This window comes from Oncorhynchus tshawytscha, linkage group LG20 (genome assembly GCF_018296145.1).
Source record: "Oncorhynchus tshawytscha isolate Ot180627B linkage group LG20, Otsh_v2.0, whole genome shotgun sequence".
NCBI lineage: Eukaryota > Metazoa > Chordata > Actinopteri > Salmoniformes > Salmonidae > Oncorhynchus > Oncorhynchus tshawytscha.
The window spans coordinates 26,915,955-26,937,121 of record NC_056448.1 but is presented as its reverse complement, the minus strand read 5'-3'; the positions used below and the strand labels follow the sequence as shown (position 1 = coordinate 26,937,121).

Below are 21,167 nucleotides of genomic sequence, written 5' to 3'. Positions count from 1 at the left end.
CAGTTCAGAAGTGTGTATGTGTTTGGGAGTGAGAGAGAGGAGGAGCGAGAGACAAGGGGAGCGAGAGAGAGAGATGCAGTTCCCCCAGTCTCCGTAACCAGGTCAGACACATTCAGGTCAGGCTAACGTTTACAGGCACGTACACACACACACACACCACTTCTCACAATCCTGCTGAGTATGAGACCAGAAAACAGCTTATATTTCCCCCAGTGCCTAGTTCGAAATCACAGGCTACTTTTCTAACGGTTTATGTAGCAACGACAAAGTCATCATTCTGACTGATCATCAACAACATGAAGCACTACAGTCTCCAAAACAACCTTGCATCAGTTGGCGCAACACTATTAATATTTCATGACAAATTGAATGAACCGCTCAGTATGTGTCACACCAGAATACGGTACCCACCAAACACACAACTCTCCTCCCACCCAAGAAAGCAAAGGTAACTGAACTAAATTACTATTGCCCCGTTGCACTCAATTCTGTCATCATGAAGTGCTTTGAGAAGCTAGTTAAGGATCACCCGAGACGCACTTCAATTTGCATAACGTCCCAATAGATTCACAGACAATGGAATTGCCAATGCACTACACACTGCCCTATCTCACCTGGACAAGTGGAATACCTATGTAAGAATGCTGTTCATTGACTATAGCTCAGCCTTCAACACCATAGTACCCTCCAAGCTCATCATTAAGCTCGGGGCCCTGGGTCTGAACGCCGCCCTGTGCAACTGGATCCTGGACTTCCTGACGAGCCATACAAGGGTGCGTGCTCAGCTCCCTCCTATACTCCCATGACTGTGTGGCCACACACACCTCCAACTCAATCATCAAGTTTGCAGATGACACAACCAGAGTAGGCCTGATTACCAACAATGACGAGACAGCCTACAGGAAGGAGGTGAGGGCCCTGGCGGAGGGGTGCCAGGAAAAGAACCTCTCCCTTAACTTAAACAAAACAAAGGAACTGATCGTGGACTTCAGGAAAAAGCAGAGGGAGCACGCCCCTATCCACATTGACAGACCGCAGTGGAGAAGGTGGAAAATTCCTTGGCGAACACATCACTGATGATCTGAAAGGGAGCACCCACACAGACAGTCTGGTGAAGGTGCCGCAATTTGGCTTGGCCCCTAAGACACTCACAAACTTTTACAGATGCACAATTGAGAGCATCCTGTCGGGCTGTATCACCACCTAGTACGGCAACTGCATCGCACGCAACCAAAGTGCTCTCCAGAGGGTGGTGCGGTCTGCACAACACATCACCGGGGGCACACTGCCTGCCTCCCAGGACACCTACAGCACCTGATGTCACAGGAAGGCCAAAAAGATCATCAAGGACATCAACCTCGCAAGCCACGGCCTGTTCACCCCGCTATCATCCAGAAGGCAAGGTCAGTACAGGTGCATCAAAGCTGGGACAGAGAGACTAAAAAACAGCTTCTATCTCAAGGCCATCAGACTGTTAAATAGCCATCACTAGCCGGCTACCACCCGGTTACTCAACCCTGCAATTTAGAGGCTGCTGCCCTATATACATAGACATGGAATCACTGGTCACTTTAATATTGGAACAGTAGACACTTCAATAATGTTTACATACTGCTTTACTCATTTCATATGTATATACTGTATTCTATTCTACTGTATTTTAGTCAATGCTACGGACATTGCTCGTCCTAATATTTATATATTTCTTAATTCCACTATTTTACTTTTAGATTTGTGTGTATTGTTGTGAATTGTTAGATATTGCTGCACTGTTGGAGCTAGGAACACAATCATTTTGCTACACCTGCAATAACATCTGCTAAATACAGTGCCTTGCGAAAGTATTCGCCCCCTTGAACTTTGCAACCTTTTGCCACATTTCAGGCTTCAAACATAAAGATATAAAACTGTATTTTTTTGTGAAGAATCAACAACAAGTGGGACACAATCATGAAGTGGAACGACATTTATTGGATATTTCAAACTTTTTTAACAAATCAAAAACGGAAAAATTGGGCGTGCAAAATTATTCAGCCCCTTTACTTTCAGTGCAGCAAACTCTCTCCAGAAGTTCAGTGAGGATCTCTGAATGATCCAATGTTGACCTAAATGACTAATGATGATAAATACAATCCACCTGTGTGTAATCAAGTCTCCGTATAAATGCACCTGCACTGTGATAGTCTCAGAGGTCCGTTAAAAGCGCAGAGAGCATCATGAAGAACAAGGAACACACCAGGCAGGTCCGAGATACTGTTGTGAAGAAGTTTAAAGCCAGATTTGGATACAAAAATATTTCCCAAGCTTTATATTTCCCAAGCTTAGGACAACAATCAGTCGTATATTGCACAAATCTGGCCTTTATGGAAGAGTGGCAAGAAGAAAGCCATTTCTTAAAGATATCCATAAAAAGTGTCATTTAAAGTTTGCCACAAGCCACCTGGGAGACACACCAAACATGTGGAAGAAGGTGCTCTGGTCAGATGAAACCAAAATTGAACTTTTTGGCAACAATGCAAAACGTTATGTTTGGCGTAAAAGCAACACAGCTCATCACCCTGAACACACCACCCCCACTGTCAAACATGGTGGTGGCAGCATCATGGTTTGGGCCTGCTTTTCTTCAGCAGGGACAGGGAAGATGGTTAAAATTGATGGGAAGATGGATGGAGCCAAATACAGGACCATTCTGGAAGAAAACCTGATGGAGTCTGCAAAAGACCTGAGATGGAGATTTGTCTTCCAACAAGACAATGATCCAAAACATAAAGCAAAATCTACAATGGAATGGTTCAAAAATAAACATATCCAGGTGTTAGAATGGCCAAGTCAAAGTCCAGACCTGAATCCAATCGAGAATCTGTAGAAAGAACTGAAAACTGCTGTTCACAAATGCTCTCCATCCAACCTCACTGAGCTCGAGCTGTTTTGCAAGGAGGAATGGGAAAAAATTTCAGTCTCTCAATGTGCAAAACTGATAGAGACATACCCCAAGCGACTTACAGCTGTAATCGCAGCAAAAGGTGGCGCTACAAAGTATTAACTTAAGGGGGCTGAATAATTTTACACGCCCAATTTTTCAGTTTTTGATTTGTTAAAAAAGTTTGAAATATCCAATAAATGTCGTTCCACTTCATGATTGTGTCCCACTTGTTGGTGATTCTTCACAAAAAAAATACAGTTTTATATCTTTATGTTTGAAGCCTGAAATGTGGCAAAAGGTCGCAAAGTTCAAGGGGGCCGAATACTTTCGCAAGGCACTGTATGTGATCAATAAAATGTGATTTGATTTAAACAAGGCTTTGACACTAGACTGTCAACACACCACGATGGAGCCACTCACATTATGCTGAAAAGATTAACAACAAATAACATTCAAAGCGATAAAAGGTTCATTGTTTACAGCCATCAAAGCTGCGCAGACAGTGAGATATACTTAATTGATCCCTCTGTATTCACTGAAATGCATTCATTATCAAAGCCATTAGGCCTTTCTTTCTCATTCCAACTTCAGCCTGCCTGTAGGAATGTGCTGCATTTGAAAAGCAGCAGTAATACTGTCTGTATTATTAATATTATCCCAGGGTTACATTTGCATGACACGGTTTGTATGGGTGTCAGGTTGCATCGTGACTTCTCTTGGATTCAGCATCTGTTTGTTTCACCACTGATTGAGATGTGGGTCTCAGCCAGCATCATTCAAGACTGTAGTTAGTACTAGTAAAGCATCGCTCAATAATGATAAACATAAGTTTTATCAGTCATTTATCATTTGGGTGAAGACATATGGTACATCAAGTAGCCTAAACCAAACCTATGATAAACGTTGCTGTGTGAACGACTGAGGCCGGTTAAGTTCTGTCATTTTCTCAGTGTAACTGCAGCCTATGGCCTGTGTCTGTAATCATGTGTTAGCCCTGGCTATGTCACAGGATTGAAAGGGGCCATTAGAGCAGGGATAACACTGTACTCAGGGAAAATTACTGTAATTTACAATGCAGAAGACTGACAATGCGGTATTACACACACAAGAGGCCTAATTTCCCTTTTCAAGAAGGGAATCCCTGTTCTAACTAGAGTCAATCTCTCTGCATTTGAGGGTTGAATTCTCAGCCATGTCTAATGGTTCCATTGGCCTAGTCCTAGTTGATTAGAGCATGGTGTTTTGCAACAGTTGGATTCTCACATGGGTCATACTAAACTGAATACATGTGTAAATTGCTTTGGCTAAAACAACCATATTGTTTGGTCAATTGAATAATACTCGCCTATTGCTTTTGGGGTAGACAGAACAGGGCTCAGATACCTCTGTGAACGTGTGTGAGAGCAAGGAAATCTGTGTGATGTTACAGGGATAGGGTGATGTTACAAGAAACAATTTATTACAAATAAAAACAGAAATATCACACTTACATATGTATTCAGACCCTTTACTCAGTACTTTGTTGAAGCACCTTTGGCAGCGATTACAGCCTCAAATCTTTTGGGTATGACACTACAAGCTTGGCACACCTGTTTTTGGGGAGTTTCTCCCAATATTTTCCGCAGATCCTCTCAAGCTCTGTCAGGTTGGATGGGGAGCGTTCCTGCACAGCTATTTTCAGGTCTCTCCAAAGATGATCGATCGGGTTCAAGTCCGGGCTTTGGCTGGTCCAGTCAAGAACATTCAGAGACTTGCCCCGAAGCCACTCCTACGTTGTCCTGGCTGTGTGCTAAGGGTAGTTGTCCTGTTGGGAGGTGAACCTTCACCCCAGTCTGAGGTCCTGAGTGCTCTGTAGCAGGTTCATTCAAGTATCTCTCTGTACTTTACACCGTTAATCTTTTCCTCGATCCTGACTACTCTCCCAGTATTTGCCGCTGATAAACATCCCCACAGCACGATGCTGCAACCACCATGCTTCACCGTAGGGATGGTGCCAGGTTTCCTCCAGACGTGATGCTTGGATTTCAGGCCAAAGAGTTCAATCTTGATTTCATCAGACCAGAGAATCTTGTTTCTCATGGTTTGGGAGTCCTTTAGGTGCCTTGTGGCAAACTCCAAGCAGGCTATCATGTGCCTTTTACTGAGGAGTGGCCACACTACCACAAAGGCCTGATTTCTTCCATCTCCACAGAGGAACTCTGGAGCTCTGTCAGAGTGAGCATCTCCCCCAATTGCTCAGTTTGGCCAGGCGGCCAGCTCTAGGAAGAGTCTTGGCGGTTCCAAACTTCTTCCATTTAAAAATGATGGAAGCCATTGTGTTCTTGGGGATCATCAATGCTGCAGAAATGTTTTGGTACCCTTCCCCAGATCTGTGCCTTGACACAATCCTGTCTCGGAGCTCTATGGACAATTCCTTCGACCCCATGGTTTGGTTTTTGCTCTGACATGCACTATCAACTGTGGGACCTTACATAGACAAGTGTTTGCCTCATGTTCAATCAATTTACCACAGGTGAACTCCAATCAAGTTGTAGCAAAATGTCAAGGATGATCAATGAAAACAGGATGTACTTGAGCTTTATTTTGAGTATCATAGCAAAGGATCTGAATACTTACGTAAATAAAGGTAATTCAGTTGTTTTGATTTAATACATTTTCAAATAATCTATAAACCTGTTTTGGCTTTGTCATTATGGGGTATTGTGTGTAGATTGATGAGGCAAACAATTAATTTTAGAATAAGGCTGTAAAGTAACAAAACGTGGAAAAAGGTAAGGGGTCTGAATACTTTCCGAATGCACTGCCCATCGAAGGCACAACATATACATGATACATCAGGAAGATGTAGTATAGAGAGTTTTAGCACATTGACAAGACAAGACGTCTTGCAGATGTATTTAGAATGTCTACATTGGAAATTATACAGTTCTACATTGTTTATACGTCGGCCAGGCATCAACATTCTATTCAGATGTCTCGGCGTCATCTGGCCAACGTGGAAACGTTCTCCAAACTACATACTGTGTGATCACGCTATCCGTAGCCGATGTGAGCAAGACTTTTAAACAGGTCAACATTCACAAAGCCGCGGGGCCATACGGATTACCAGGACGTGTACTGAAAGCATGCGCGGACCAACTGGCAAGTGTCTTCACTGACATTTTCAACCTCTCCCTGACCGAGTCTGTAATACCTACATGATTCAAGCAGATCACCATAGTCCCTGTGCCAAAGAAAGCGAAGGTAACCTGCCTTAACGCCACGTAGCACACACATCAGAAGTCATGAAGTGCTTTGAAAGGCTGGTCATGGCTCACATCAACACCATCATCCCGGAAATCGTAGACCCATTCCAATTCGCATAATGACCCAACATATCCACAGATCTCAAATCGCACTCCACACTGCCCTTTCCCACCTGGACAAAAGGAACACCTATGTGAGAATGCTGTTCATTGACTACAGCTCAGCGTTCAACACCATAGTACCCACAAAGCTCATCACTAAGCTAAGGACCCTGGGTCTAAACACCTCCCTCAGCAACTGGATCCTGGACTTCCTGACAGGCCGCCGCCAGGTGGTAAGGGTAGGCAACAACACATCTGCCACGCTGATCCTCAACACTGGGGACCCTCAGGGGTGCGTTCTTAGTCCCCTCCTGTACTGCCTGTTCACCCATGACTGTGTTGCTAAGCACAACTCCAACACCATCATTAAGATTGCTGACGACACAACAGTGGTAGGCCTGATCACCAACAACGATGAGACAGCCTATAGGGAGGTCAGAGACCTGACAGTTTGGTGAAAGAACAACAACCTCTCTCTCAATGTAAACAAGACAATGACTACAGAAAAAGGAGGGCCGAACAGGTCCCCATTAACATCGACAGGGTAGTAGCGGAGCGAATCGAGAGTTTCAAGTTCCTTGGTCTCCACATCACCAACAAACTATCATGGTCCAAACACACCAAGACAGTCGTGAAGAGGGAACGACAATGCCTTTCCCCCACAGGAGACTGAAAAGATTTGGCATGGGTCCCCAGATCCTCAAAAAGTGTTACAGATGCACCATCACCGCCTGGTATGGAAAATGTAAAGCATATTGTTTTTATTATTGCCCGTATAATTTAGTAGCTTTGACATGCATTGTCCAAACAGCGGCTGAATGGCAAATGCGATCTAATGCCGACGTCTCAGCGGCATCTCGACAATGTGCAAACGCTCTACATACTACATCGTCAGCGAGATGTATGTGTACTGTCTGGGCTGTAGCTCAATTCCATCTCGCAAAGTTTGTATTTCACAACCCTCCCATTTAACTTCTCAAACTACTGCCATATAGGACTTCGCTGCTGTCGCTTCCCTGTCTCACGCTCTGCTATTTTTTAACTGTTAATGTGGATGACGTGCGGACCGCTTTATATCAGTGAAAAATCATTTGAATGATGCATATCTCCTACTAAGGTTACAGGATTGTTGCATTAGGACTTATAAATGGCCCTCAGTGTTCCACAACCGTCATGTACAGTACAGTGACAAGTGCTGAGGCCTGAGGTTGATCTGTCAACACTTCTGCGGAAAAAAAAACTTCTGCTACTACCACTAACAGGAAGTGAAGACAGAGAACATGGTGTCAGAAGTCTACTGTGACTATATAATATGCAAAAGAATAGCAGAGCCCATAACCAGCAACCACTGGTATGTCAGATATTTATATTAATCTGCCTAAATGGCTACGGTAAGGATTGTATATTGTGTAAAACTGACCCTAGTTCTGTGGTTGGAACCTCTACCGTAAGCAAGAAGTAAAGATTGAGAACATTGCTTAAGCTGGAGTCTCGATTTGGAGAGAAGCACCAGTCAAGATGTCGAGAGGATAGAAGGAAGCTGAACAGCAGAGATGAGAGTAGGCAGCTCAGTAAAGCCAGAGGACATGAAGAGGCAGGTGATTAGCTCGAGGAGGAAAGCTTGAATCGCTCTCTGGTCCTGACCACAGCCATAACACTGGGGAGCACATTCGGTCTACCTCGCTCTATTTTTCTTTAATTCTTGCAGTCACACTTCCTTTATTTTCTTCTTGTTCTTGCTCCTCCTCTCTGCCCACAAGAGTTTAATGACAACTCTCTCACTATGTTCAGTGACTGGTGTGGGTATATGCTACCTAAGCTAGTAAGGGGAGGGAATGATAATTTCCTGGTTGGCCCTGTGTGACAAAAGATAAACATCACGCTAAGCACGATTCATTGACTTGTTTGTCAATGGGCCTACAGTCTGTCTACATAACACTAGTGATAAAAACAGCCTCTGAGGTTAAGCAACATTATGATCACCAAGCTTACATAAAAGCAGGTTTATATTGGATGCATTAGCAGCAGTCCAGAGTGGCTACTGGATGTGACACTTCACCACTATTCAGAGTAGTATGAACAGAGACAGAGAAGGCCAAGACAATGTAGGCTCTGAAAAAAAAGAGACTAAAGCTGTGTTCGAATACTCATACTAACTGCACTAACTGTACTATTTGTGATGTGAATTGAGTATATAGTATGCTTATTTGTCATTGTATGGATATAGTTAGTATGCCAAAAGTTCCCGGGCGACATACTAAATTCACCAAAATACGAAGTATACTGCAGTGTACACTATTTCTGTGCTTTTAGGGCCCATAATGCAATTCCTCTAAAATGGGCGTGGCTTCATACATTTTCAGATTTGAAGATGTATGAAGACGAGAACGGATACAAATGGCTAATTATGACAAATGTTAAGAAAATGTTGAAAAACGTAATGCCTTATTAAATAAGTTACGTTACACGTTATGTTGGCTGACAATTTGTTAGCTACGCTACCCTTACAAACCGCATAGCATTACAGCAGTATGTACAGGTATGTTAGCTAGTTACCTAACGTTAGTTGGCTACTAATACATCAAACTTGCCAGGCAGTTTATTAACTCTCTGCTTTCTAATTAACATCCCAACATTTATTGGCTTGATTATTTATATAATTCTTAGCTAAGTGGTATAGTCGTGCGATTCAATGGCCATCTAATCGATTTCTCTCACGCAGAATAATTTATGAATTTACGAATGCTCAACACCCGTTAAGTACGGCTTGCGTTAGTAAACGTCGGCAAAAAAAAGCTTCATTAAATTATTGCGAGTAGCACAGTTACAAACGCTCTGGATCACAGGAAAGCTCTGCTAGGGCGAGTAAAATGGTCAGAGTGAGGTGTTCTCTCATTTGTGTTTGGAAGTAGCTAGCCTACACTAGCCAGTTATCTTTGGTGCTTGACTGCCGTTGAATGCTCAGATCAACCCTACTCCTCGGCCAGTGTCCAGCAGTGTGCGCTCTGAACGCTCCTGGAGGTGAAGTGCTCTGGATTTACGAACGCCCAGAGAACACTCTGGCACTCCAGATTGAATTCACGAACACACCTGAAATCTTAAAATGTTTAACTAGTCATTTGTTATGCTAACAAGCTAGCAAGAGGTTGCATAGCAACAGCATCAACTTCCAGTAGAAGTTCCATCAACTTCTAGTACGCTCAACTGAAACGATACGGGTAATTTACAGTATACGAAAATGAATTAATAGTATATAGTATGTAGTATATACTCATTGAGTATGTAGTATACAGTATGGGTATTCGAACACAGCTTTAAGTAAGGAAATGTACAGCCTAACCACTAGGTCTGTGATGGTCATGGAATTTTGGATGACGGCTATTGGTCAGTCAAATGAACTTAACCTCACAAATGCCAGGCTTTTAAAATTTTTACAGTCAAGACGGTTATTTCATTTCCATGGCAGTCTTCATCCATAATCGGCGGTTACACGATTATACAGTAATTGTGCCAGCCCTATTCCCCTCCATTGGGATTCTCAGCCTCTAACCCTATTACGGGGGCTGAGTCACTGGCTTACTGGTGCTCTTCCATGCTGTCCCTAGGAGGGTGCGCCACTTGAGTGGGTTGAGTCACTGACGTGATCTTCCTGTCTGGGTTGGCGCCCCCCCCTTGTCTCAGGATGGTAAGTTGGTGGTGGAAGATATCCCTCTAGTGGTGTGGGGCTGTGCTTTGGCAAAGTGGGTGGGATTATATCCTGCCTGTTTGGCCCTGTCCGGGGGTATCGTCGGATGGGGCCACAGTGTCTCCCGACCCCTCCGGTCTCAACCTCCAGTATTTATGCTGCAGTAGTTTATGTGTCGGGGGGCTAGGGTCAGTCTGTTATATCTGGAATATTTCTCCTGTCTTATCCGGTGTCCTGTGTGAGTTTAAGTATGCTCTCTCTAATTCGCTCTTTCTTTCTTTCTCTCAGAGGACCTGAGCAATAGGACCATGCATCAGGACTACCTGGCATGATGACTCCTTGCTGTCCCCAGTCCACCTGGCCGTGCTGCTGCTCCAGTTTAAACTGTTCTGCTTGCGGCTATGGAACCCTGACCTGTTCAGCGGACGTGCTACCTGTCCCAGACCTGCTGTTTTCAACTCTCTAGAGACAGCAGGAGTGGTAGAGATATTCTGAATGATCGGCTATGAAAAGCCTGGCTCGTTGCAAAGTAATTTTCCAGAATTTTACATAATTATGACATAACATAGAAGGTTGTGCAATGTAAAAGCAATATTTAGACTTAGGGTTGCCACCCGTTCCATAAACTACGGAACGGTTCCGTAATGCACTGAAAGAATAAACGTTTTGTTTTCGAAATGACAGTTTCCGGATTTGACCATATTAATGACCAAAGGCTCATATTTCTGTGTTTATTATATTATAATTAAGTCTATGATTTGATATTTGATTGAGCAGTCTGACTGAGCGGTGGTAGCAGGCTCATAAGCATTCATTGAAACTTTACTGCGTTTGCCAGCAGCTCTTAAATGCTTGTTTCACAGCGCTGTTTATGACTTCAAGCCTATCAGCTCCTGAGATTAGGCTGGCAATACTCAAGTGCCTATTAGAACATCCAATAATCAAAAGTATATGAAATACAAATGGTATAGAGAGAAATAGTCAACGCATCATAATTCCTACAATAACTACAACCTAAAACTTCTTAACTGGGAATATTGAAGAACTGGGAATATTGAACCATCAGCTTTCATATGTTCTGAGCAAGGAACTTAGACGTTATAATTTTTACATTGCACATATTGCACTTTTACTTTCTTCTCCAACACTGTGTTTTTGCATTATTTAAACTGGGAATTTGATATGAGCATGTTTCATTATTTATTTATTTGAGACTAAATAGATTTTATTGATGTATTACATTAAGTTAAAATAAAAGTGTTCATTCAGTATCGTTGTAATTGTCATTATTACAAATATATATATATAAAATTTGGCCGATTTATCGGTATCGGCTATTTTTGGTCCTCCATTAATCGATATCGGCGTTGAAAAATCATAAATCGGTCGACCTCTAAAATAAATTTTATATTTGAGATTCTTCAAAGTAGTCACCTGTCACTGCAGATTTCACGCTTTGCACACTCTTGGCATTCTCTCAACCAGCTTCATGGGGTAGTCATCTGGAATGCATTTCAATTAACTGGTGTGCCTTGTTAAAAGTTCATTTGTGGAATTTCTATCCTTCTTAATGCGTTTGAGCCAATCAGTTGTGTTGTAACAAGGTAAAGGTGACATACAGAAGAAAGCCCTACTTGGTAAAAGACCAAGTCCATATTATGACAAGAACAACTCCAATAAGCAGAGAAACAACAGTCCCTCATTACTTTAAGGATTGAAGAAGGTCAGTTAATCTGGAGCATTTCAAGAACTTTTCAAGTTTCTTTAAGTGCAGTCGCAAAAACCTTCAAGCACTATGATGAAACTGGCTATCATGAGGACCGCCAGAGGAAAGGAAGACCCAGAGTTACCTCTGCTGCAGAAGATAAGTCCATTAGAATTACCAGTCTCAAAAATTGCTACATCAGATGTAATGGAGTGCTACATCAGATGACCTGGCCTCCACAATCACCTGACCTCAACCCAATTGAGATGGTTTGGGATGAGTTGGACCGCAGAGTGAAGGGAAAGCAGCCAACAAGCGCTCAGCATATGTGGGAACTCTTTCAAGATTGTTGGAAAAGCATTCCAGGTGAAGCTGGTTGAGAGAATGCCAAGAGTGTGCAAAGCTGTCATCAAGGCAAAGGGTGGCTACTTTGAAGAATCTCAAATCTCAAATATACTTTTATCTGTTTAACACTTTTTTGGTTACCACGTGTTATTTCACAGTTGTGATTATTCTACAATGTAGAACATGTGGAAAAACCCTTGAATGAGTAGGTGTGTCCAAACTTTTGACTGGTAGTGTATGTGAAATTCGCTTTGATTTAGAATAGACAATTATCATGCACCTGTCGGAACAGGGGCAGGGGAAGAGAATACATGTAATCTATGCACTTAAAAAAAAAGACTTGCCTGTGCTAACGACTCTCACAAGCCAGGCAAAGTAAACTGATACAAATTACTTTGCTTGTGATGCACGCTGCTCAAATGATACAAATCTCAGAGCCTGAGTGCAACGGACAACGATACAGATGTAACCATTTGCTATTTAATGTATTGTCTGAGCGTTACAAGTCAACATTCCATATGCATTTCGCGGCACACCTGAGAGTTCCTCGGGGCACACCAGTGTGTCACGACTGGTCTATCATGTGGTATCCTGAGAGTTCAACATGTCCTTAGATCAGCCACAACACCACGTCTGGTTAATATTCAACAGTGTTGAGGCCAGGCCAGGCAACCTCCTGCAATGGAAAATACACTGGACGGGAGTGTAGTGAGGAAGGGTGGACTGAGCACTATGAGAGATCTCTGTTGTCGGGGCCTCCCGAGTGGCGCAGTAGTCTAAGGCACTGCATTGCAGGAAGACCCATGGGGCGGATCACAATTGGTCCAGCGTTGTCCAGGTTAGGGGAGGGTTTGGCCGGCAGGGACATCCTTGTCCCATTGTGCACTAGCAACTCCTGTGGCGGGCCGGGCACCAGGCGTACGGTGTTTCCTCTGACACAATGGTGTGGCTGGCTTCTGGGTTAAGTGAGGAATTGTGTCAAGAAGCAGTGTGAATTGTGTTTCGGAGGACTCACGGCGATCAACCTTCGCTTCTCCCGATTCCATACGGGAGTTGCAGCGATTAGCCAAGACTTTAACTACCAATTGGATACCACGAAATTGAGGAGAAAAATGGGTAAAACATTTTTTTTTTTAATGGAATAAAAAAAGATCATGGAGGAGCTGCTATGGAGCTGCTGCTGTTCTAAAGGGCCCGCTGGGATTTGTAGATTCTAATGCAAAGGCATTCATCAGCAGAAACCCCATGCATTCAACCTGGACCTCAACCACAGCTTTGTTTCTTTTTCTCCATTTGTCTCTTCGTCTCTTTCTGGTGCTCTTTTCCCTGGCTCTTCCTCCCTCCTGTGCTTTTCCTCATTGTTCTTTCTCATCTGCTCTTTCCTCCTTTCTCTCCCACTATCACTGTCTCTCAGCAGCCCAGCACTTAGCCAACAACGAGTTTGAAATTAAACAGTGGCTTAAGAGGATTAATCTCTGGAGAAGCTGGCTGCATTTGACGTGCAGCGCAAGGTATTTGTTGATTAATAAGGGAGTGAGAGCGCCTAAAATGTAGAAACAACATTGTAGAGGAGAAACAGAACTCTTCTACCAATCAATCAATCAATCAAATGTTGTTCATTTACATTCTTCTCATGAAGTGCTTCACAGTGACCTGGCTTTAATGTGTCTTCCGTCCTCATATAGGCCCCTAGGCCTGTGTTTACTCTTTTTACAGAGTGTTTGATCTCCCGTACAGCCTCATTCATTAGGCCAGGTGGGACTCTCAGAAAGGGGCTGATTGGTCAGCAACACCAGTCCAATTGGGCACTCTGGAGCAGGCCTACATGGGGGAGAATCTCTGGCCTGGGCAGAAATGCTTATTTCAGCTGCTGCCACAGATAGAACAGTAACAGTAGTGTAGCCTACATTACCATCTGCCTGGAATAGACTCTTAAAGGGAATCATGAGTCTTTACTCGAGCAAGTGAGGACATCCCAACATTTAGTTAGCTGGCTAGTCTAGCAGGCTAAAATAACTAACTTTAGCTGGTTGGCTAGCCGGCAAATTAACTGCATATACCGGTAACACTTGACAACTGGTTAGATGGCGTTATGCATTTCCAAAACATTGGTTTACTTTAATGTAGCTGTAAGCTAGGTGTTGATAGCAACTGGCAGACTCACGCAGTGCTAACGTTAGCAGGCTAGTAGGGCTAACTTTAGCAGACTAGTTGTCTAGCAACCTTGCAAGCTGATTTGTAACAATAAATTCAGTAATTGCTTGTAAGTTGTTTAAAATATACATTAGTCGTACGTGCAATCGTTTTGGTTTAATTTGAAGTTTTACATTTGAAGTTATTTCTGTTGGCGTTTACATTATAGGAAATAGGCTAGCTTGCCGGGTCCTTTATATTACGTCACACCCCACAAATGTTTTTTTCGGCATGACTTCGGCATTCTGATCAGTTTTATGTAATAATTATGTAAATAAGAAAAATCGAAAAATGAGGTGTAACTTTGCATTGGGACTTTTGATGAGTATTCTAATGCAAATTCAGATGTTACATGTGGGTACGTATATGCTACCTACCCTTTAACAATTTCTGTGGGTGGCAGGGTGAGAAAGGCAGGGAAATATTGCATGGCACATAATCCTGTTTTGGTCCAAAAAAGAGCCCTCAGTTTCACTCTGAATGGGTCACAATAAACAACTCAGCAAAAAAAGAAAATGTCCTCTTTTCAGGATCCTGTCTTTCAAAGATAATTTGTAAAAATCCAAATAACATCACAGATCTTCATTGTAAAGGGTTTAAACACCGCTTCCCATGCTTGTTCAATGAACCATAAAACAATTAATGAACATGCACCTGTGGAACGGTCATTAAGACACTAACAGCTTACAGACGGTAGGCAATTAAGGTCACAGTTATGACAACTTAGGACATTAAAGAGGCCTTTCTACTGACTCTGAAAAACACCAAAAGAAAGATGCCCTGCTCATCTATGTGAACGTGCCTTAGGCATGCTGCAAGGAGGCATGAGGACTGCAGATGTGGCCAGGGCAATAAATTGCAATGTACATACTGTGAGACGCCTAAGAGAGCGCTACAGGAAGACAGGACGGACAGCTGACCATCCTCGCAGTGGCAGACCACGTGTAACACCACCTGCACAGGATCGGTACATCCGAACATCACACCTGCAGGAAAGGGACAGGATGGCAACAACAACTGCCCAAGTTAAACCAGGAAAGCACAATCTCTCCATCAGTGCTCAGACTGTCCGCAGTAGGCTGAGAGAGGTTGGACTGAGGGCTTGTAGGCCTGTTGTAAGGCAGGTCCTCACCAGACATCACCGGCAACAATGTCGCCTATGGGCACAAACCCACCATCACTGGACCAGACAGGACTGGCAAAAAGTGCTCTTCACCGACGAGTCGCAGTTTTGTCTCACCAGGGGTGATGGTCGGATTTGCGTTTATCGTCAAAGGAATGAGCGTTACACCGAGGCCTGTTCTCTGGAGCGGGATCGATTTGGAGGTGGAGGGTCCGTCATGGTCTGGGGCGGTGTGTCACAGCATCATCGGACTGAGCTTGTTGTCTTTGCAGGCAATCTCAACGCTGTGCGTTACGGGGAAGACATCCTCCTCCCTCATGTGGTATCCTTTCTGCAGGCTCATCCTGACATGACCCTCCAGCATGACAATGCCACCAGCCATACTACTCGTTCTGTGCGTGATTTCCTGCAAGACAGGAATGTCAGTGTTCTGCCATGGCAAGCGAAGAGCCCAGATCTCACGTCTGGGATTTGTTGGATCGGAGGGTGAGGGCTAGGGCCATTCCCCCCAGAAATGTCCGGGAACTTACAGGTGCATTGGTGGAAGTGGGGTAACATCTCACAGCAAGAACTGGCAAATCTGGTGCAGTCCATGAGGAGGAGATGCACTGCAGTACTTAATGCAGCTAGTGGCCACACCAGATACTGACTGTTACTTTTGATTTTGACCCCCCCTTTGTTCAGGGACACATTATTCCATTTCTGTTAGTCACATGTCTGTGGAACTTGTTCAGTTTACGTCTCAGTTGTTGAATCTTGTTATGTTCATACAAATATTTCCACAAGTTAAGTTCGCTGAAAATAAACGCAGTTGACAGTGAGAGGACGTTTCTTTTTTTGCTGAGTTTGAAATGTCCAGACCTCAGAAAAATCAATTAGGCCTATTATTAAATAACTGAAAAGCTGTTTAGGACAGTAATGAATGACATAGTTATGGACCAGTTATTGACAAGTCTGAGCCTTTCGGGTAAAACACTGGGGTAAATCCCGATGGAAATGTGCCATTAACTAAAATATATCTTGCAACACTTAGGTTTTCTGAAACAACTCCAAAAATAATTTTAAAAAGCTTTTCAATGCGACAGTATAGGACAAGCACAGGTTCTCCTTGCAATTTGTCTACCCTGGTGTTGTTTATCAGCAGATAGTTTAACCCCCACACTGTGTGTAGATTGAAATCTGTTGGCATGTATTAAGAGTATGTAGGTAGGCCCACATTTGCAGTCAAATCATTGCATATGTTCCTCTATGTCAGGGTTCTGGTGACCCGCGGGCTGAATTTGGCCCGTGGGTGGTTTTATTTGGCCCAAGTTTTCATTGTTGGACATAGACTGTAAAACATCAGGAAATCAGCTCCAAGAGATTTTTAGTTTGGAAATCTGTACTCAAGTATTCAATGCTTGCTGTGCCGCGGTGCTAGCTGTGCCACTAGAGATTCTGGTTTGAGTCCAGGCTCTGTCGCAGCCGGCCATGACCGGGAGACCCATGGGGCGGCGCACAATTGGCCCAGCGTCGTCCTGGTTAGGGGAGGATTTGGCCTGGCAGGGATGCTCTTGTGCCATCGCGCTCTAGTGACTCCTGTGGCGGGCCAGGCGCAATGCATGCTGACCCAATCGCCAGTTGTACGGTGTTTCCTCCGAAACATTGGTGCGGCTGGCTTCGGGGTTAAGCGGGCATTGTGTCTCGGAGGGTTGTGGGTTGTTTCGGAGGACGCACGGCTCTCGACCTTCGCCTCTCCCGAGTCCGTACGGGAGTTGCAGCGATGGGACAAGACTGTAATGACCAATTGGATACCACGAAATTAGGGAGAAAAAGGGGAAATAAAATAAATACATATTTTATCAGATTAGGATTCTTGCGGTCAATTTGCAGTCTATAAATCAACAACCTCTGCATAATCAAAACAGTTGCTTTGTGAGACGGTGTTCACAGTTAGCCATTGTTATGTAAATGATAGATGAAGAGTACCAGTGGCCTGCCCTTGGCCCCAAGTGAGAGCAGATCCGCCGGAGCCTTGGCCAAGTTAGACACGGGTACTGGCATGCATAGATGGAAACCGAAACGTGTCTTCTGGGTAAAACACTGTGGTAAAATCCTGTATGGAAATGTACCACCACCATGGCACATTTCAATACAGGATTTACCGCAGTGTTTTACACAAAAGGCTCAGAGGAGAGCTCCTGGTGTGCTTATGTAAAACATGAGCCCAAACCTTAAAAGCATCAACAGGAGCAGCACCCCACCCTGTTCTCCTGGAGGCCAAAAGATAAGACACATTGACCGGCCAAAGTGTCTTAAATTACCGATTTAACAGGCGTGCGAGCAGTCTCGAGTCAGACCTCTTGATCATGTAGACGAGCGAACACAGAAACAAGCATGTTAACAACCCTTTCCTTATTGCAAATTACATATGCTTGAGAAAGCTAAAGTCAGACCAGTAACAGAGCAAGGCAATGAAGGCTATGGAGGATCCAAAGATTGCCATGTTACAGAAAAGATGAGTGAGGGGGTAGTCTATTCAGCCACTTTTGGGGTCAAATGGAGGTTGTCTGAAAAACCCTTCTTTATCATTAAAAAACACCACATTTCATCAACCAGCCTTGATCAGAGTCATGACGTTAGCCAGAGCTAGGTTCAAAGTCAAGCCAAGCAGGCCATTACACAGAGCAAGGCTCAAAGTCATTCCCAGCAGGCCATTCATTACCGTACCTTGTCATTTATGACCCGGGCTACTGGATCCCAAGTGGTGGCAGGTGAGAGACCCAACAGCAGCACAGGTGCTTATCTGGAGAAGGGAATAAGCAGATAAGTTGGTTAAGTACAGAAACACTTATGCTAAATCTTCTCATAATCTTAGGGTTAAGCCTAAATGGCCCATTACCCTTATTAGACAGGATTATCCAAGCCAAATGATCTTTATCTACTTAAACCAACATGGAGAGGGGGGTTATGTGATGTAAGGATTTTGCAAAAGAGCTGTTTTTGTTCATTGCATTCAGTGATACTCTGGAGCTAGGAGTCCAGAATTCCACCATACCCCACTCTGAGGCTATGCTCATAAAATAAACAGTTTATCTGAAATATGCACCAGAACCCATATCTTGGGCAACAATGACATTTGAAAAACACAAACAATGCAGTGTTTACAAATGGCTTATTAGGCTACATTGACTTTTGAATCAATTAGGGATGCAAATTTCGGTCAATTTTGCTGCCGAGTAAACTGACCCTCATTAAAAAAAAATTCAAACAGTAAAATTAAGAGACCAACAGAAAATACTAGCAGAGATCTGTATATAATGACGAGATGCTTATATTTCTGCTCTGGCAATAGGAGTCTTCCCAAGGCTCTAAGGTAGGTGACAAGCTTAGGCCCAAAATAAACCCATAGAAATGTATTGGGCTTATTTTGGACATATTTTGGTGAGAGTGAAACCTCCTGCTTTGCCTCTTCCTATCTGATACTATGCATGATACAAGGACTGGACAATTTTCATTAAGATCTTAATGGAAAAATGCAACAATAGCAAGCCTATTGTTTTACTGTTCAAAAGGCTACTGCCTATTATTGAATTTGTAACTCTTGCAATGAATAATAAAACGTAATCTTTAAACATTTGCCAAAATGCAGTTCTCGGAAAACACCGTTCTAAACCTATTGGGAGCAGTTGTTACAGTAATTGAAATCTCTGTTAGAAACTTTAAAAAAGGGTGAATCTAATAGCAACAACTATGGTGGGTTACTAATATAGGATTCTGCTTTGGCTTCTGGACAATGAAAGAAAGTTGATATGAAATCCAATAGGACAGGAGAGAAATTCTGGTTAATGGCATGAGGAAGTCTTTATAAAATAATTGCCTTGTTTCTACGGATGGATTTTGCAAGGCTACGTTGAAGCAAGGTAAGACATGCCTCACTATTTGAAGTAAAGTAAAACGTTCAGGTTTCAAACAATTAAACCACAGACAGAGCAATGAGACAGATATTACTACCAAATATATGGTAGTGAGAGGAAGCCCAGTGGCCGGCAGTGGGTGAAGATGGAACGAGATGGACTACCATCTGTTACGAACAGAGTGGACTACGTTTTGTAGACTTTACCCATTGCCAAAGTAAAAAAACAATGTGTTGTTTAGGAGTGCAAAGGCAAATTGAGTAATTGCACACGAGCACTTCACAGAGTATACGTTCCCTAACGGAAATGCTTACAAGCAAAAATTAAAGCAAGAAGCACCAGTGACTTGATCAATAAAAAAGTGGTCAGATAAAGCAGATGCTAAGCTACAGGACTGTTTTGCTAGCACAGACTGACATATGTTCTGGGATTCCTCCGATGGCATTGGAGTACACCACATCAGTCATTGGCTTCATCAATAAGTGCATCGATGACGTCATCCCCACAGTGACCGTACGTACATATCCCAACCGGAAGCCATGGCTTATAGGCAACATCCGCACTGAGCTAAAGGCTAGACTTGCGCTTTCGAGGAGTGGAACTCTAACCCGGAAGCTTATACGAAATCCCACTATGCCCTCCGAAAAACCATCAAAAAGGCAACGAGTCAATACAGGACTAAGATCGAAGATCGTACTACACCAGCTTTGACGCTAGTCGGATGTGTTAGGCCTTGCAAACCATTAGACTACAAAGGAAAGCACAGCCGAGAGCTGCCCAGTGACATGAGCCTACCAGATGAGCTAAACTACTTCTATGCTCGCATCGAGGCAAATGACACTGAAACATGCAAGAGAGCACCAGCTGTTCTGGAAGACTGTGTGATCACGCCGACCTGTAGCAGTCACGTCTGTAGCCATGAAGTGCTTTGAAAGGCTGGTCATGGCTCACATCAACACCATTATCCCAGAAACCTTAAACCCACTCCAATTTGCATACCGTCCCAACAGATCCACAGATGATGCAATTTCTATTGCACTCCACACTGCCCTTTCCCACCTGAACAAAAGGAACACCTATGTGAGAATGCAATTCATTGACTAGAGCTCAGCGTTCAACACCATAGTGTCCTCAAATTCAGATCCTCAAAAGGTTCTACAGCTGCACCATCGAGAGCATCCCTGACTGGTTGCATCACTGCCTGGTATGGAAACAGCTCGGCCTCCCGACCGCAAGGCACTACAGAGGGTAGTGCGAACGGCCCAGTACATCACTGGGGCCAAGCTTCCTGCCATCCAGGACCTTTATACAAGGCAGTGTCAGAGGAAGGCCCTAAGAATTGTCAAAGACTCCAGCCACCCTTGTCATAGACTGTTCTCTCTGCTACCGCACAGCAAGCGGTACCAGAGCGCCAAGTCTAGGTCTAAGAGGCTTCTAAAACAGCTTCTACCCCCAAGCCATAAGACTCCTGAACACCTAATCAAATGGCTATCCAGACTATTTGCATTGCCCCCCCTCCCCCTTTTACACCACTGCTACTCTCTGCTGTTATCATCTATGCATAGTCACTTTAATAACTCTACCCACATGTACATATTACCTCAACTAACCAGTGTCCCTGCACATTGACTCTGTACCGGTACCCCCTGGATATAGTCTCACTATTGTTATCTTACTGCTGCTCTTTAATTACTTGTCACTTTTATTTCTTGTTCTTATCATTTTAGTGTGGTTTTTTTCCATTTTTTAAACTGCATTGTTGGTTAGGGGCTCGTAAGTAAGCATTTCTAATGTAAAGTCTACACCTGTTGTATTCGGTGCATGTGACTAATAAAATTTGATTTGATCATTTGATTTTGATTTGAAATGTGCAAATGAATGCTGGAATGCGCCAATAGGATCTCGCTAGCTCAGGCTTGGCTCTCCCCACCTCCTTGCTTGTTCTGCCCA

At 43.6% G+C, this 21,167-nt stretch overlaps 1 protein-coding gene across 4 annotated transcripts in view; it reads right to left on the bottom strand.

Annotated features, from left to right (window-relative positions):
- LOC112220319 (erbin) overlaps positions 1-21,167 on the bottom strand; it is a 118,772-nt gene that overhangs the window by 82,398 nt on the left and 15,207 nt on the right. For all 4 annotated transcript variants that reach the window (XM_024382115.2, XM_024382117.2, XM_024382116.2 and 1 more), the window contains exon 2: positions 18,031-18,106. The gene's annotated coding sequence lies outside the window, so the exon portion shown is untranslated. The remainder of the gene's footprint in view (positions 1-18,030; positions 18,107-21,167) is intronic.